At 32.8% G+C, this 19,342-nt stretch overlaps 1 protein-coding gene across 1 annotated transcript in view; it reads left to right on the plus strand.

Annotated features, from left to right (window-relative positions):
- Positions 1-19,342, plus strand: part of LOC132726036 (uncharacterized) — a 71,530-nt gene that overhangs the window by 15,008 nt on the left and 37,180 nt on the right. The window lies entirely within an intron of this gene.

Consider the following 19,342-nt stretch of genomic DNA (forward strand, 5'->3'; position numbering starts at 1 on the left):
AGGAATATAGGACTGAGACATCAATTGTTACTAGTAATGCATCTGCTGGTATTTTACCTATATTGTGTAGTTTGCATAGACCGTTATTTGTGTCTTTAATATCTACCGACTGCGCTAAAGGTTAAATGTGTAAATCAATGAATTCTGATATATAGTTTCTAAGTTGGTCCCTCACACGCTGATACTATGGGTCTCCCTGGATTATTGGCTTTGTGAATTTTTGGTAGCATGTAAAAGACTGGAGTTCTGCAGTGTTTAGGCTGAAAGAATGAAATTGCTTCAGATGGAAGTAGGTTATGCTTATTGAGGTATTTTAAGAAGGAATTTTTTTTCCTGAGTTATCTTAGTAGTGAGATCTTTAGGAATTTCTCTGTAGTAAAGTTTATCATTTAGTTGTCTTAATCCTTCTTTTATTATAGTCTTTTTTATTGAAAATCACTATTGCGCCTCCCTTGTCAGCAGCTTTTATGATCAAGTCTTTGTTGTTTCTTAGTGCTATGTGACCTAATTTTTCTTCGTTAGTGATGTTAGGTGTTGATTTCTTATCGATTTGTGTAAGTTTCAAATTAGTGGTAGCAATAAAGGATTCAAGTTCAAGAGATTTACCAATAGGGGTATCCATCCGTACTCGTAGAAATGTTCATTCTAAAGGGGTGAAAGGGTTATTAAATAATAACACAATAAATGTATTAATTCTTCATAAATAATTTATTCTACTTGATATTCAGTATTTTTTTATTATTTTGTTTTGTTTTTCTTTTATCAAAACACAAAAATAATAGAATAACAATCATAACAGTAATCACAGATTCATTCTTCTTGGTACAACCATGGCTTGCAAAGTCCGCAAAACCAGCTTGAACTATCTCTAAGACTTTCAAGCACCCATTCCATCTCCGCCAGGCTTAAACAATCATCATGGTACCAGCGTTGACAGCTGTCTTCGTCGCAGCCATACCACACGATACCCTGCTCTTCATCATCAGCTTCACCGCTTATACCGCATACATCACAAACATACAACCTAGCAGAAAGATGTTCTGCTACTGACTTTATTAACCTACAGCTACAACACATCAAAAGCAAATTTAATTGACATTAAACGTGTACTTACTTTATATGACTAAAAATAAATCTTTCAATTTTTTTCTGTTAAAAGGTAAGTTGTAAGTCGCTTGTTTAATCTTCGTGTGTGTGCAGGGGGGGGGGGGGGGCTTAGAAGACAATTTCCTTCACTGATAATTTTTCTTGATGTAAAGTTTGGCGAGTCATTTTCTGAATTCCAATTCAATTACGCTAATCATTTTTGCAATTAGTCACAAATGAAAAAACTCGAAACATTCGAGCAAAACACTGTCGATATTTGCTTTTGTTTTTATTTTTCTTCTCTTTCCTTATTCCTTTTTCGTTTTTGTTCATCCCTGGCAATTTTCGCTGCCTCTTCTCTCTCTTCTCTTTTCTCGTTCTTCTTTCTCTTGCTCTCTTATAACCCTCTTTTCATGCTCCGTTTTAGTTTTGACAGCATTGACGGCATCGACAGTTTCTCCCTTCGGTACTGCAGCCTGTGACTACTACTTGTATTAAAATCTTACCACGGATGTCTGCAAACATAATAAACATCATCTTTCCATCCGGGCCTTTTAAGGAGGCGAGGATTCACAAAGCTTCCAAACTGCTGACTGTGATTTCGTCTCAGGGACATGAATTCACAACCAGGTTTGAATTCAGTGGTTATGATACGCTGTAGGAACATGTCAATATCTCGCTCAACTCTTTTGATAATAGCTCCTGAATCCCGTACGCGTTGCTCCATTTCTTATTTCTTCAGAAGGTGCGCTACCAGCGCATGGACCTGCGAAATAAAAATAAATAATACTTGTAAATATATATGTATATATAAATAAGTAAATAAATAAATAATCCTGATCGCTTTATCATAAAGCATGTATTTACATCATATGTAACTGTTTATTAAAACTGAATTACATTTTAAATACATTGTTACGTGCTAGCTTTCTAGGACAAATAAATATTTCTTAGAATACCTTTATATCTTTATCTTTCATTTTCTAATAGTGTTAGTCAATTTATATCTTTTATCTTTTCTGTTATCTATTTTAGCTATCTCTTTCAATTATCTTTTCCGTTATGATTCCTTTTAATTAAAATTCGGTCTATTTATATGATTCCTTTGTGTACAAAACGTCCAAATGAAAGTAGGGTTTCCCGTAAAAAGTGGGTTAACAGTGACGTCACGATATAATTATAGTTTACACAAAATGGCGGACTAATTTCAGACAATATTTGATTATGAAGAAAAATGACATATATAAGAACATATAAACAATCAATCATGACAGGATATGAATGTACGTTAATTTAAAGATGAGACAATAATGTTATGTTTAAATATTATCGCTGAATTTACTGAATATCGTATCAGCATGGTAAACAAATGCTGTCAATGAAACGGAGTGGGTGTGGAAAAGCTTAGCAATGTAGTAAATAAAACAAACTTATTTTACTCTTATTATACCTTAAACTGGCCGTTAAAAGTACGTTTCTGGTTAAACATTTCCTTTCAGGTTTTGTTTACTTTTTGTTACTTAGGTGGCTGACCTTGTTATCAAACAACAAGTGCTTGTCTGTCTCGGTATATTTCCTCAGCGACCGATGACGTCAATGTCGTACGAATTTTTCCCTCCCACCCTCGAACTTCATCATCTTTGATACTAGTTTTACCGTCAGAAGAGCGTCTATGCCGCTCATAAACTGTTGTCCGGCTAACAGCATTAATATGTGATGATGAATTATACGTGTTAGATGTCACCGAAGGAAATTTCCAAGTCCCGGATAAAACTTTATCACAGTGCGAATTTCATGAAAATTGCAACATTAGAAGAGTAAAGAGGGTCCATAAATTTCTTTATGTAAAATCTGTGCCTGAATATACGTTTAGAAACATTTTGTTCTTTTTTATGAAAAATACATATGTAGATATATAGTTATAATTTCTATGATCAAATATAACTAGAATAAACGTACTTTTAAATTTAAAACTAAACATTATCAACCATTCTTCAAGCCAAAAACAATAAATAAATAAATAGATAAATAAACAAATAAATAATTATTTATTCAATATATAATTTAAACAAGGAACCAAGTATTGCTAGTTATCGCATACCTGTGCAGCTTTTGCAACTCCGTAAAATTGGTATTGCTCGGCCGTGCATATATTTTGACGTGACGTCAATTGTATTATAAAACATAGCGTTTCAACATATTTACGTTCTTCTATATGCTCGTCATTGAAAAATAAAAACACGATTATTTTTACTGTTTTGTATATTTGCTTATTATCCACACTTTCATTATCGATAGCAAGATATGATAATAATATTAATACTATCTATATTTAAGGTAACACATGAAGATACAAAATTTTAAATAAGGCCTTCTAAACATATATAAAAATACACACACAACAACAACATAATAAAAAATAACAACTATTCCATTTGTCAATTAATATTTGGTCCTATGACAAACATAATTTGATTGTTTTGACAAACGCTCCTTTTCGAGATTAAAATAACATATAAATACAATTTTCATTTACACATAACTAACAAATGACCATGCAATATAAGTATCATAACGTAATGACATAATGACAGAGTTATATACACCGTTCACAAACTTTTTCACTAAAGATATATTTTTCCAATCCATTAAAAGATTGCCGTCATTTTCCTAGTTCGATTTCTCGCCAGTGTCAAAATCATCTAGTCCTATCGTTATTTTCACTGAAAGAAATGTCGCATACACCGGCGATGCATTATACTAATAACATGGCCTTTTGGAAAGCAAGCGTTATTAGAAATTGAGACTCTTCAAAGGCGGCTATGGTATTAATAAGTTTGAAAGGTGTGTTATTTCTAACCACATGGCCTTTAGTTTAAGCACTCATAAGCTCACTAAGTGCCATGTAGGCAAACGGAGCGCTATATGGCCAGTTTCATCGATGACGTACTGGGGACAAGGTTTGTCTCTCCTGTATTTTCTTACCCGCCTTTTTTTACCATTTTATCTGTAAATAGTAGATTCCTTTGCCGTAAACAAAGTTTGATATTCTCTTTTTGCGTTTCTGTTGTCGGTTACCTTGAAACATCAATTAATGAGATTCTGCATTTTCTACAATAGAGTAGTGGTACTTTGTCCCGGAAATGCAGGAAATGGTGTTTTTGCACGAGTCGATTCAGTATTTGTGTCGTTCATTTTTTTTTATATAGTCTGTATTTTGCAGCAAACAGTACCTTTACGGGTTGGACAATTTTACATGTACTACTCTTATTCTCTACCATCCTTGATGCCTTGCTTGCTAAGCTATCTCTCCATTCACATTTCAATCTAGTTATTAATGCCTTGAATACACATAACTTCATGCTCTGTTATTGATATTTGTCCTATCCAAAATTTAATAAGCACATTATGTTTTCCTTACAAAAAAATGTTCTTCTAACTAAACCTGCATGTTCTCGAATCTTTTTCCGTCTATATATCAAACAAGAAAAGGCTTGCTGCTCATAAAATGTCTCGGTGTTCTTCTCTGTCGCGTTCTTCCTGTCAATATGTTAAGCATATCAAAACAAAAGTCCCATGTTATCAAATTTTGAGCGGAGCTAAATGTAAAAACTAACGAAGTTCGTGCATACGCAGTTTTATTTAAGAAATAATATAGATAATATTAAACAAAAGAAATAATAAGAAAAAAGTTATTTTATCAAGTTTTCAACAATAAAAACTTACGCCTTAGTAAATTGTGTTTATATCAGTACCCTTTTTATCATTCTTTTATATATGAAATAACGTCAGCGTTTATGAATGAGTTGTATACTTAGGATGACGTCATTACGCTGCTTACGGATTGGCGCCGTTTTGTCAAAATGTTTATTAAACTGATATGGATTAAATATGTGGCGTTAGTGTATGTGAAATATTAATTCGGTATTGTTTGAAAAGAAAACACTGTAAGAACTGAAAATATATATTGCACGCCGCTTGCTTTTGTTTCCAGCTAAAAGTTCTTTCAGTTTAGAAAATAATCAGAAGTTGCAAGGTGCCAGGTGAGTACTTTAGAGGGGGAAGAGGGAGAGTTGCAGTCCGATTCTCTTACAGGTACTGACTTCGGTCCCCATTTTATGGGCACTGACAGTGTCATGCAGAATCATAATTCTAGAGTTCGTTCATGCTGTCATTCAGTTTAGAAACCTCTTAAGGGAATACATTTTCTTTGCAATATTTATCAGTGTAAGTTTATTTTTCTAGTAAAACGTCTACATCATTTTCTTATGGCTGCAGTTTAGTTTGCAAATGTAGATCTAATCTCGAAGCTGTCTTTCCCGTTATTTGATTCTCAAATTTTCTCCAGCAGCAGAAGCAAGTAATGTTGGAAGTAGCTTTCTTCTAGTCTATTGAGTTTGTATGATGCCTTTCAGAGTGGTAGTTTCAACTATCACGTATTTACACACAACCCCGGCTTCAGGAATAAGTTCAATGTACATAATTCCAGCATCGAGTAAAACTAGACACTTACCTTTATGCTGATGTGTATGAGTCTCATTCAGTGTCCTATCGCTCCATTTTTATTTACATTACACACGTTTCGTCTAAATACAAGTTACACTCTCACTCTTTCCAGCTTTTCTCGCCTCGCTTTAATGATTGTTTCTTTCCGTAGCTCCAGCGCTAATCTCTTGTTCAGTGTTTGTTTTCTTTTTCGGGTTAGTTTTTCAGTAAGTTATTCTTATCACATACCTGTGCCGCTTTTGTGACTCCGTCAAAATGGCATTGCATGACCGTGCATATATTTTCGACTCGTTCAATAAATTCAGTATTGAACATACACATATTTAATATCCTCTATCTCTTGAAAATTATATGCTTCACAAAAACGTGATATACCGCTTGATAACAATATTTCGTCTTAAAGTGAATTTGTTTTCGCTACTCACAAACGCACTGAATAATGTGCTAAATGTATTTTGCACCGTAAGTTATTCTTTTTGTGGTAATGAATTGTATTATATTTTCAATCACTAGTTCTGAGTCTGCTTTGTTGCAAACGTTTTTTTCCTGTAAAATGTTTTTGCAGAGCGAAATGTAATATATTTAGCGAAATGTAATACATTTAGACAAAAAGGCAAGTAAAGCGCAACTCTTATTCTTATCTTTCAGACAACGTTAAACATACGATTAAACATTCTTTTTGGGATGATATTTAATTTCACCAAATGTTCTTTATATCTTTTCTTGTTTGGATGCATCTTGTTTTTTTTCTGTTTTGGTCACATGTTTTCTTGGTGTCTTTTATGAGAATGTTTTACCAGTTGTTTGTATTCCTTTGCCGTTATCAAAGATGTACATGGTCCTTTAAAGTTCCTTTTGTCGTTGGCTAATATAGACTGATCAGTACATTGTGTGCAACAATTGTACTTAGCCTTGGCAATACATTAAGTAGTGTATTGTTTTCACTAGTTTTGAAGTCCTCTCAATTATTTTTTCACAACATCATACCGACTCGAACTGAGATTAAAACCGACGCTCCTACATCCAGCATTAAGTACAATCAAATGCTTTTACCAAATTAAAAAAAATTACATAGACGGGATTCATCTTATTTCATTATCAATGTTCTATTTAAGTATCATTCCATATGCACTTGTTCCATATTTTAATATGAATAAATGAAATGGAGAGGGTTAAACAACTAATTTCGTCTTTTGATTAGCATTGTCATGTGGATAATGAATTCCATTTTGGATTCAGTTAAGAAGGATTATATTTCTTAAGCGATCTGTATCTATTTTTATTTTAGAATAGGCACCTTGGTTTCTCTGCTCAATGTTCTGCGGATAGTGCTTATTTGCCGTCCATGCAGGAAGCAAATCTGTTACATTTTCCACATATACTTGCCGAAATATGTTGAACAGCCAGTTTCACTATTTATATATTTCCATTGTTGAGATAATAAGCAATTTTTATATTGTACGATACGTACATTTTCTAACGTTCTTTCAAATCAGAAATAATATACAAGAAAACTACAGTGAGTTTAAATTTTACAAAAAAAAAAAAACGGTTCCAGAAAAAAGAAATACTACAATTTCAATGAAACTAATGTATAACTGTTAACATTATCCTAGTGTAAAGAAAAATGATATTTTACCTTTTTCAGTATTACAAATTTATTAAAGTCATCCTTATGGTCTACTACAGAAAAAGCTTGTAAATAGTCACAAAATAATTATTAAGTGTTAACGATTTTTATTTTAGAAGTTGCAATGATAAATAATGACGATTGACGCTATCCTTTTATCTGCTTATGGCATTTTAATAAAAGAATAATTCAAAAAGCAAACATGATGTCATCATTTTTGATACGAGAAATTCATCTTTTGACTGATGAGAGGATGAGAAGATCAGAGCTTATTCTAAATTGCATCAAAGTTACACAATTTAAACATCTTATTGTCAGTGAATTTCATATTGCTAAATAACGTTTTGAATTATGTATTACACTGCTTTCTGAAGAATGATAATTTATGTTTGTTTTCAATTTTTACTTGGGAAAAAATGTTCGGAAAATTACTGAAAACAGTTTAGCTTGAAAGGCAAATGCATATTGAATTGAATTGATCTATGAATAGTTATTTTAGATATACGCGTTCCCTCCGTTATTTATAATCATTGTCTTAGAACATGTTTTAAAACTTTGTTCCAATATTTGCTGAATATGTTTTGAAAAGTTTAATGCTTCATGTATTATAATATGAAATGTTGAATGTTAAAAATATTTAACTGCAAAAATAGCTGGTAGCTTTTTTACTAGTGTGGTTGTTGAAAAAATTGGACATGTTAGCGAAACAAGCGTATTTACGCCGTGTCAGATATAAAAAACACACACACGCAATGGACTGTAATAGGAAAATAGTAACGAGAATGCCAGAAGCTAAAATGACTACAATAGATGTTTAGAAGTAACATAATTGGAGAATATTTATATTGATATTTCGAAAGTGAAAACTCTTCTATTCTACACGAAAACGTGTTGAAAGAATTAGAAGGACCTGAAAATGTTGCCAGAATAACAGTGACCAACTATAATCAGCAGAGTACTATACGGTGTTGTGGATGATCAAGTACTATGTAGCGCAGTCATCGTCCTGCAAGAATGAAGACAAATCTTAATTCTGTTGAAAAGACTAAATTGTCAGTGTTGAGATTAAGATAATGGTGACTAAAAATATTTATGAGATATGAAAAATAGTTGATACCGATTGATACCGTTTACTATTTGGCAGATGACACAGATACATTTGGTAAACACGAAGTGACATACAAGTTAAAAAAAGAGCAAAACGGAGTTCAAGAAAACTGTTCAACTTTCGTTCCGATACGGAAATTGACTGATAATTGGTTCAGATACGAAGTACTTGCATGCAGCAACATATCCAAAGTAAATAAAAGCTACCAGCAACCTTGTAGAGACATTAAGCTTTGAAACAGCTATAAACTTTGGGAATATAGAGCAATTATTGAAACTAAAAATTCATTAATTAAGAAATTATTCAATTATCAAATACGAATGTAATCAAAACCAAATAAGTTCTGGAAATGAATGTTCAAGTGGAATCAAATTCAAATGTAAACAAACGTTTCGTTCTGCTTTCAAACTGGAGTTTTCTGTTTGTGTTTTCCTTTCATTTTTTTATCATTTTGCTTACATAATGGGGGAAATTTTGAATGTTCTTATAATCTTTAACCCTACGCTCTGATCTTTAAATGTTCCTCATCAAAAGAATAAATGAATTTTGTTCTCTTTGAAGAGTAGTTTCAAATTTAACTTTAGGTCAAAGTGTAAGCAGTTCAACGATAGCTAAAACTTATTTTTTATATTATAGGACGAGTATAATTTTGTGCAGTATAATGCAACCAGGACATGTTATTTTATTTGAAAATTAGTATACATTAAAGAGTAGTATATTATGTCAGATAAGGCGAATTTATGGACCTGGCTAATTTAATATTTACCAAAAACCGAAAGCTGAAGTTAATACTCTTTATTTTATAAATATTCATATTTGTTTGATTTTCCTTTTCGTAAATAAGAGAACGAAAAGTACAGAATTTGTTGTCTGTTTTTGGCAAGAAAGCGTAGCAAATCTTTTTATTTTGTATTTTGATAGAAAGAACGCTTAATATGTTATTTACATAATAATGATGGTTGTTTAATGTAACATTGCTTTTTGGATGTGTTTCTCTTTGTTTAATTGCTGGTTGCTTTTGTGTTGTTTTTTTTTTGTTTTTTTTTTTTGGTTCTTTTTGTATAAATCGGCTAGTACTAGTATCAAATGTGCAGTATCTAGCACTATACAAAGGCTCCATCAATACAAAATAGTTAAGAAGAATGTAGGCATTATCAATTTCACTTGGTAGAATATGGTCCTGACTTAATATCCAAATACTGTAAAGCCATTAATGATTTGGTAACATTATTAATGTCAGTCAACTGACTGAATTATTACTTCAACAAAACAAAATTGGAAATAAAAATATGAAATGTCAGTCAAATGAAATTTAGATAATTAATTTCATAATTGAATAATTTTAGATATCAACCCTCTTTGTCTACTCCCTCGACATACTTCGATTTTTATTTCAAAAGTCCACGAGATCTTAATAGAATGCGTCCGTCCTAAAAAACAATCCATATATGCTCAAAAAAATGAACAGGGAATGACTCATCTTTTTTTTTTAGGAAGAGAATGTAAACAAAATGTAAAAATAAAATAGTGTTAACTTACAACTGATGCATTATAGCTTTTTTGTGAGGGCATGCACACGAAGTCTTTGGCAAAAGAAACCAATGCTTTAGCCACTCTTATAATGTATATCATATGGAAACAGACAATTAGGACAGGCCGATAGAATCGCCTCGTCGAATCATCATAAACTGAGACGCCAAACCCTTGTCTCAATATATCTGAGAAAATTCTCAAATCGAAAGTTGAGATTTGTTTCAGAAATGTTTAGTGAAAGCTTAAATGAGAAAAATCTCAGATTTGAGCTAAGATTTGGACGTTGATAACGTTAGAGAAAAGCCGGGCCAGGAATTCTTGAGCTCTTCTCATAAGCTTCGTATTTTCATGTCTCTTGTTCATGTTAAACTGTGTCTTCAAAATGTTGTACACACTTCCAATACTATTATCCAATGTGTCAAATATTTAATTTCCTTACACTCACATTACCATAACACTTATACATCAATTTCATTTAAATATATTCGGATTAATATTGAGATGATCTTCAAATGATTCCTATATCAGTTAAAATACACCAAAACAACACATATTTCTTTAATCTTTACTAGTTTTGACTGTTGTCTTCATCAGAATGATTCCTATACAAATATCAAACCAGTAATTTGAGTTTCAGAAACCTTTATAAATGATTCTATCACGCTTCACACTATCCCTCTATCAAACAGATAGGGCAATTAAGTGCATTATTACACGATATATGCACCACATAAAAACACATGCTTACAGGGAAGCAGCAGTCCCGGAGATAACAAAACTTAAGTTTACTTTCAAATTTTCACTTTCATCAGATGTTTGATAATGTGCTGACCAGAACGTTGCTCACCATTTGTGAAGGATGTTAATCAATGATAACTGTAAGGCATGCTGTTGAAGCTGGCCATTCAGAATTTTCTACTGGTATTCCCTTCTTCCTGTTAATGAGAGCTTCTTGGTGGCACAATATGACTGAAAAGTCTGCTCTATATAGACACTTAATATATCTGCGTCTGAATTGCATGTATACTGGATTTTGTCCTCTACTATCAATATTTGCACTTATATCAAGTCTGCATGATGAAATCTTGTGGGTTTTAAAAGAACCGTGCTGAGGTTAAACGACATGTCATGCTGGTACCTTTAGTACTTTGAGTATCATAATGGATGATGCCATTAAGCTGCTTACGAATGCTCTAAATTTCTTCTAATATAAAAGATATCAGCTGTTATCACATTAACCAAGGCGCAAGTTTGCAAAAAGCCATTTAATAAAAACGATATTACACTAGTGTAATAAAATTTGACATGACGTCACTTGCGTTATATACAGTTCTAACACGCTTAACATTACCCCCCTATTTTTTTCATTGAAATGTCAAATTCAATACTTCGCTATTATTTCTTTTTTAATCAATGCAAAGTCAAATCGGCAATTAAACGAAAGCTACCAAAACACGCGTCTTATTTTCTGAGCGTTTCACAAGTTCTCCAAGAAAATCGTCCAGCCTCTTTGTTATGTTTATAATATAACGTGGTCATAGAATATGTCATTTGCAAAACAAATTATGACGTCATTTCATTACTTTGGTTCTTGATAATCCGCTATCTAATTTATTCGCAATTGAAAACGAAATCTTGATTCGAGACTTGCAATGATATGACATATAGTTGTAGTGTTTGTACAAATAAATTGTAATCATAGAATCAAGCAATCCTGCTAAAAACCTATTTTTCACTTTACAGCTAGCTGATCTGAGGACGTAAATTTTTTACGTACACCCATCGCAAACTCAATGCTTCAGGACCACGCCTTGATGATCCTTGAAGAAAATGAACATTTCCTTTCTGGGAACTGCGCTGTACCCGTTTCTTCTTCGGCGTTTTCCATTTAAGGCGTCTGCTGCTTGATTCCGAATCATAGTAGTGAAGCTATGTTTTGTCTGTTGTCACTATCCTATCTAAGCAATCATCGCCTTCGGATTCGTAGCGCAACGCGTCTCTGCTTGTCAGTGTCTCGTAGAAGGCATGGGACCCAACGAGCGTCAAACGTCAATTCAACACGTGACGTTTTCTGTGTATGACCGAGGACGTCGGTCCACCTTGCCTGTCGTCATCATGAACTGGTGGTCTGCAACTTTTAAAACATCAATGTCACTTGTGTTCCCACAAATTGGCAAAGTATCTGACTCAATGTTTCCGTCGCCGATAACTTCAACCCGTTACAAAACTTTACGACAGTGCAATTCCACTTCGTCAGAAAACGTCTATTTACTGCGACAATTTCCCTATGACATGGTCTTGAATAAACTCCAGGCAGTGATCTAGCTTTCTTCTTTGGCATAGGCCTGCATATTTCATACTCCCTACCAAGCGGAATAGATTCCAATGAATTATTACAAATAAAAGACAATTTTGTTACAATATCACGAGCATTTTTCCATCCAAGCTATAAATTCTTTTACGGTCGCACAGAAAACGATTATCTGGTATCTTTATCCATAATGTATAACTAATATTCACTTCATATAAGAATTAATATCGGTTTCGGCGGTGTTTATCGACTATTTAACACCCGTTTGGAGTGTTGATGTGTAGGCATTGGTCACGGAGGCCGCATAAACGCTATCAAGTGCTGCCGATTTTATTTGACGCTTGTTCTATTTCGCACCCTACAGTCGCTAAGTTCTAAACATTATTTAACAAAGGAAATAATAAAGATAATAAACTCTTTATTTATCGAAAGTAGCTGAATAAGACAATACATCATTGATAACACGCATGTATTGCAAAATGTTATTTTCAACAAGGCCTTCAGTAAACATAAATAAGCAATTATAAAGGTTATAACATTCAGTACATCTTATCCAACAAAGAAGACAGGCATAATATTATATATGGTACAAGTATATTGTCTTCTTGATAATGATATAAGATAAATGTTTAAAATGTGATTTAAAAAATGTAAGAAAAAAAAATGTAAAAGCCGGTGCTATGGTGCGTGAGGGATGTTGCACGTATTCATTATCCCTCATGTACAGACTCAATCAAACGGAGTCTGCAATTCTCTTGTAATTTTGTTGTGATTAATGCTTCCGAGGGATCACTTTGTTTCCAGATTTTTGTAGAATTTCTTATTTCTAAATGAATAGTGTTCCATAAATCCATACTTGATTATAAAAAGTATGTTTCAAATAATTTGTTTTGGGTCGTTTATGTATCATGTCTTTAATGTCTGTGTTGATCTTAGGAATGCAATATATGCTGGTGTTAATTTATTCATCGCTTAATAACCATAAGTCCAGTAAAAGTAATTACAAATAGATGGAAAAAATAGCAATTTTAGATTTTGAAACATTTCAAGAGAATTGTTTGTTACGGGTTTCTTTAAAATAATAATTTTTGGCGGTTCATTTTGTAATTTCGTTATTCTATTTAGATCTGATTTTTTACTTTGGGATGACGTCATTACGCTGGTTACAAATTGGTGCCGATTTTTCTTCTTCTAATAATAACTATAAATGTCCATAAACTGCACATTATGCTATTAATACACGTGAATCTTAAGATTGTAGCCTTCTGGTATAAGTATGTAGCCTTATGTAAAATTATGTAGAGTCTATGGATTGCTGTATAAATTATAATATTTGTGTTACTTTTCTATGTATATTTCTGCTCATGTCTGTCTACCTTACATGTATATAATTAAATAGGTATGCATCTACCTAGATGCCTATTTTAGAAAAATGACAGCTTACCTTATGTTAATAATTATTATGCTTTCAATCATAGAAAGGCAGATACACTTATCTCCTATCATCCATAATAGATTTCAGTATACATAATAGCATGACTGAAAATATTGACTGCTTGACCAATGAGAGAAAAAATATAAAACTCATTTTGAGTAACTGGCTTGGAAACTTGATTCTTACTGTAACATTGAAAATAATGAAATTTCATAACAAATCATAGCAAAATGTATTATTTATCATGTTTACAACATTTACATTATAACTTTTTAAGGCGTGCGCGTCTCAGAATCGCCAGACATAAAGTGAGACGCCACATTTTGAAATCCAGGAAGCAAAATCCTGCATTCTGAGCACTTCCAGTGCTACTTTAGTCACTCTGGCTTAGCATCATTTTTTGTAAAAAAAACACAATAAAAGCATAACTTGGAACAGGTACACTGCAACATGCACTTCATAATTGTTAGTTGTGTCACTATACACAGCTTTTGACAATATTATTTTTATTTGAGCTAGAGCTTCAAACCCATATGCATTTTTTTTACTGTAGACAGTCAATAACAAACAAGCCAATTAATCCATGATCATCATTACTTTTTATAGTCAAAGATCATCATTTTCTTATAGCCAAACATCATCAATTTTCATAGCCAAACTGATCTATGTTTATCATCATTAATTTTATTTATTTTATGTTTAACTTGAGAACAAATGTCATCATTTTCTTAAGATAGTCTTTTCATTTAATAATTTTTAAGATGGTTTGGATAAAGTTATTGTGCTTCACTTATAATTCATTGGAAGTAAATTTGGTCAATCATCATGAAATGTCTCTGTCCAATTTTCAGTTCCATCCACACTACACTGACAAATTGCCTGTAACACTTGTATGTAGAAATTCATTCACGCTAATGACATAATCACAGTTACTGTGTCAACAGTATCATCCTACATGTAGTTATAAGTGCAATACAAATCTTTACCAAGAAAGGTTCTATCCTCTCTACACTGCAGGTGGTATTGTCTGTAGAATCTGTTTATAAAAACCATATATCATATGATAGCCAATATAGGAAAATAGTGAAAAGTCTGGAGCACTTGGTCCTTCTGAGAATAAACGGGAAAAATACGGGTCGTGTTAGAATTTTAAATAAGTTTGTCTAATCGGTTTTAAATGCCATCTAGAGACTGATTTATTGTTTTTAATGTTGAATTCAATTCTGTCATGATTGCAGTCTTTTGTTCAACAAGTTGATATATGTCATTCTCTGTTTTCTCTCTTAAAAATGAAATCAATATAACTCAGGCTAAAAGATTAAAGTTTGAACAATTTCCATGTACCTACTTAGCGAAACAAGTTTAAGGTCAATTTGAAAAAAATTGTCAGATTGAACTTACATGTCAGATGGATTGTATTGTGTTTACATCAGTGCTCGATTGTCATACTGGATTGTACTGTGTTTACATCAGTACTCGATTTTCAGACTGGATTGTATTGTGTTTTACATCAGTGATCGATTGTCAGACTGAATTGTATTGTGTTTACATCAGTGTTCGATTGTCGAACTGGATTGTATTGTGTTTACATCAGTGCTCGATTGTCATACTGGATTGTACTGTGTTTACATCAGTACTCGATTTTCAGACTGGATTGTATTGTGTTTTACATCAGTGATCGATTGTCAGACTGAATTGTATTGTGTTTACATCAGTGTTCGATTGTCGAACTGGATTGTACTGTGTTTACACTAGTGATCGATTTTCAGACTGAATTGTTTTGTGTTTACATCAGTGCCCGATTGTCAGACTGGATTGTATTGTGTTAACATCAGTACACGATTTTCAGACTGGATTGTATTGTGTTCACATCAGTGCCCGATTGTCAGACTGGATTGTATTGTGTTAACATCAGTGCTCGATTGTCGGTCTGGATTGTACCATGTTTACACCAGTGCTCGATTTTCAGACTGAATTGTTTTGTGTTTACATCAGTGTTTGATTAATCATTCTTCAAACCCGACCTCTGTCTGTTTGAAATGACGTCAATCTTGCACCTTTATGAATTCATTGTATACTTCGTTGTACATTGTACACGTCATTACGTTGTTTACGAATTGGTGCCGAGTTTTCTCATAATAATAATAATAATAATAATAATAATAATAATAATATTTTTTAGAGAAGGTAGCATAATTATTAAGAATATACAATATATAAAGAGGTAGTTTAGAGGCCATATAGTTCAACGGGATATAGATGTAACCATGCTTTGTCCCCAGATTTTCTCCATGCGCTTAAATAAAGTTCATAAATGAGAGATATTCGATAAGTATCAAAAAATAAAAAAGTCCATACTTAAATATTTAATTACATCCTTTAATTTTCATGAAATATATTTCACACTGATTCTTTGTTGTATTTTTTGCGAGGGTTGTTCCTGAAATTGCGAAATTGTGCTGAAACATTGTCCTTGTAAACTTTACATACAAACAATTTTTGATCATAAAATATATCTTGAATAATGAAAATATTTTAAACAAATACGGTGAAAAAGAAAAAAAGTTATCAAAACACATGTCACCCGGAACACACAGTTTTTTTGACCATTCAAAGACATTAAAAAAATTCTATATATGCTAAAAAAAACGGGGGATGACTCACCTTCTCTAAGCGTTCTTTAGGTACAGAATGTAAACAAAAACTAAAAATAAATAGTGTTAACATACAACTGTTGCGGTAAAAACTTTCTTTGTTGTCCTCCATTGTCAGGGCATACACACGCAGTCTTTGGCAACAGAAACCAATGCTTAAGCCATTGTTATAATGCATCTGGAAACAGACGATTCTGACAATCAAGTAGAATCGCCGACAAGGCGCATGAATGACCCATCGGTGAAAAATCGCAGGGCTGTCAGAAACTGTACAATGGGCAGTACAGCACAGCTTCTTGTGGTCCTTATCAGGTAATTCTCTTCCAGAGAAAGATAAACTTAAAGAATCTATATCTCTTTCTTAGGTCTATGTCATTCATCTCGTCTAATGAAAATCTTTCCCTAAAAACGCTTTTGTCACGGCGACGGCGAAGACTTGTCTTAATATATCTGAAAAAAATCTCAAATCTTACATTGAGATTTGTCTCAGAAATGCTTAGTGAAAGAAAAATCTCAATCTCAGTTTCTGATTCAGAAAAATCTCAGGTTTGATCTGAGATTTTGACGTTGATAACGTAAGTGAAAGCCGTGCCAGAAATTCCCTTGAGCTATTCCCATAGACTTCGTTTTCTTCATGTCTCTTGATCATCTTAAACTGTATCTTCAAAATGGTGTGCACACTTTCAATGCTATTATCTAATTGTGTTATTAACATTTAATTACCTTACACTCATATCACGATATCTTAAACACTGCTATATCAATTTTATATAAATATATTTGGATTAATGTTAAGATGATCGTCAAATGATTCCAATACAAATATAAAACCCCAAGAAACCTTTATAAATGATTCTAACACGCTCCACACTATTCCCATATTGAACAGATAGGGCAATCAAGTGCATTATTACACGATGTACACAAAACATGAAAACACATGCTTTTAGAGAAACAGCTGAGACAAAGAAGCTAAATTTTATTTTCACATTGTCACTTTTATCAAATGTTTGTAAATTTGCTGACCAAAGCGTTCCTCGCCATTTGTGAAGGATAATCATCAATGATAATTGTAACGGCATGCTGTTGAAGCTGGCTATTTAGGATATCTACAGGTATTCATCTCTTTGTGTTGATGAGAGCTTCTTGGTGGCATATGTGCTCTATATAGACACTCAATACATTTGCCTCTGACTTGCAAGTACATTTGATCATCTGTTGTCTTCGTTTTAATCTCTATCAAGATTTGCACTTACATCAAGTCTGTATGATGAAATCTTGTGTTTTTTAGTGTCACATGCTGATGTTTCTGAATAATACTTAAATGGGTAACGACCAAAACAGCGAGCTTTACGCCAATAACTTATGGAAGTAAATGCAAAAGTTGTACCGCTTTATGGATTCAATCAACAAAACAACAATAACACCTCCTTTCCTTTCCAATAAACATACCAAGGTTTCTCGTTGTTTGTCTTTTGTCACAAACTTTTCGTTCTTTCTCATGGTTTATATTGTTTACTTTAACTGGCCAATGGTGTAAAGGTAAAAACTAACCTGTTGAAACATACCAAATATCATTATATATCTTTTGATATTAATATAACATCGAAAATACGAGAAAATTTGAAATTAAAGTCTTACCTTTTCAACGAAAAATTAAATCTAACTTTACATTTGTTATTCTTCAACTTCGGAGGTACTATATGATCTCTCCACATTGTAACGCTTTGTTTCTTCCATATAAATGTCACACGAAGGCTTAGGGGTGAAATAAAGCCATTTAATAAAAACGATATTACACTAGTGTAATAACCCTTGACGTGACGTCATTTGCGTTATATACAATTCTAACAGGCTTAACATTATTCCCCTATAAAAAGATAGGACCATCGAGTGAATTATTAAAAGGTTGTTACACAGCAGAATAGAGCCGAAATGTTGTAATCGGCTCATCAAATGAATAATATTTGATTTTATTTGTCAAAATTGCCATAGCTTTAACAGGATGCATTGTTTTTATTGTTACATATATGTTCATCATTGTTATAAAACGTTTCTTCAATAAAACAGTTCAGTCTTTGAATATGTATTTCATTGCCTTTTCTAGTTAATGATACAACTTTCCACCTTTCAGTGATAAAATATGTTTTGTGAGCAAAGAGTTACTAAACACATAACTGAAGGAGGGGTAAACTTCTTAACACATGACTCATACTTTTCTGAAAGACAATTCCATTTTTAAGGTGCTCCATGCAAGCATATGGAATGGATCTACCTTTCCGTTGTCTAGCAAAGTCAAATATAACATACGGTTCTTTGTTGTATGCACATGTAATGTCTCTTTCCGTTGTATTTGTAAATACAATTGCATTATAAAGGTACATTAATACCTTGCCTAAAAGTTGTCCAGTGTTACCCACCTTATCTTGCACCCATATAATAGTAGATCATTTCCATAATACATTTGTGCTTCCTCAAAGATTAATTTCCGCCAGTCATGCAGATCGTATAATTCTACATCCTCCCTGTCTTTTTCTGTAGATAGAAGCCTGTTTTCTTCTATAACATAGCTTTCAAAAGATTTTCTGTCTGTAACAGAACACAAGGAAGAAGTGGAATCAGACCAACAGACCTTAGAGTATGTTTGAGAATAAGCATGTGCTTTCATAGGCAAGGAATCGCCAAGCCTTTGTCAAAGCCATCTTCTACTGCTCGAGCATCCTCTTTGGTCATATAAGTTATTGAGCATCTTAAATAATGAAATTTGTCAATGTCAACAATGCACACTTTTGATGACACATTATATCTGAACTCATTTTTGAATTCCTCAAAAGTGAGTCTCTTATCAGTTTTGAAAACTGCATGGCAATGACTATATTCGGACAAACTAAACAAGTAACCTATAGCATAGGACATCATGCATGTTTGTCATGAGCAATCTCTTTGTCAAATACCAGTTCACCGTGACTGTAAGCTTAAACCAAAATTTTATGTTTCTACTATTACAATGACGTTTAAAATCAATTGACTTATGAAACTGTGTTTACATCAGTGCTCGATTGTCAGACTGATTAAGCCA

This window comes from Ruditapes philippinarum, unplaced genomic scaffold (genome assembly GCF_026571515.1).
Source record: "Ruditapes philippinarum isolate M1 unplaced genomic scaffold, ASM2657151v2 ctg5951_1_1_1_1, whole genome shotgun sequence".
Taxonomy (NCBI): domain Eukaryota; kingdom Metazoa; phylum Mollusca; class Bivalvia; order Venerida; family Veneridae; genus Ruditapes; species Ruditapes philippinarum.